Here is a 986-nt window from a genome sequence, read left to right on the forward strand (position 1 = left end):
TCTCTCCCTCATTGCCACCTTCTTCCTGCCTTTGTGGTTTGGTCTGGAGTGTTATTGACCCATTCTTGGTTGGAGTCTCCTCTCTAGGTGTCTGGTTATATGGCTCGCTCTCTACCACATTGGCCAAACAGGATAAAATGCAACTCGTCAAGACACGACACAAAGGGAACAAAACACGAATGTACTCATGACACTGATAACCCCAATATAAGTGACCATCAGAGAAAAGAGAATTAGGGGAGAGAAAAGAGAGCACAAATGATATCGAAGAGAGAAAAATGATATGAGAGAAAAGAAAAAGTAGAAAAAGGAAGAAAACAGAAAAAATATATATGTGGGGAGATAAACCAAAACACACAAACACCAAATACCCAGTAAAGAGGGTGGGGGCAGAATCTGTAGAGGCTGAGCTTATATACAGAAAGTAAGGTTAAGGAATTGTATGAATATGGGAGGACCTCAGTTCAGTATAGAGAAAGTAGAAAGAGGATGAGTGGATAAGAAGACAGAGAGAAGAAAAAAACATAATAATAAAAATTAAAAAATTTAATTAAAAAATAGGATAAAATAGGAGACTCAGCAGCGGAGGGAACCGAAGATGGCGGCATAGGTTGACACCGGAGATTGCTGCCTTGAACAACCAATTCAAATTAAGCCTGAAACAGGGAACAGACAACATCCAGAACCACAGGAGGGCTGGCTGAGTGGAAATTCTACAACTAGGAGTAAAGAGAATATCATATCCAGACTCAGAGGAGGCGCAGTGCTGAAGTGAAATTCTCAGGTGCGGAGTGCGCACGGAGAGGGGCTGGCGGCGCCGTGCGGGGCTGGTGGCGCGGTGCGGAGGGGCGGCTGTTTGTTTACAATTGGGAGGGAGCGTCAGACTCTGAGCTCCAGATCCGGGCGAGTCGCTAGGGACGCAGACTCAAACGGGAGAAGCGGGACTGTTTGGCCTCGGTCGGAACTCGAGGGCCGCTTTCTCTCCG

This window comes from Myotis davidii, unplaced genomic scaffold (genome assembly GCF_000327345.1).
Source record: "Myotis davidii unplaced genomic scaffold, ASM32734v1 scaffold1787, whole genome shotgun sequence".
Classification (NCBI taxonomy): domain Eukaryota; kingdom Metazoa; phylum Chordata; class Mammalia; order Chiroptera; family Vespertilionidae; genus Myotis; species Myotis davidii.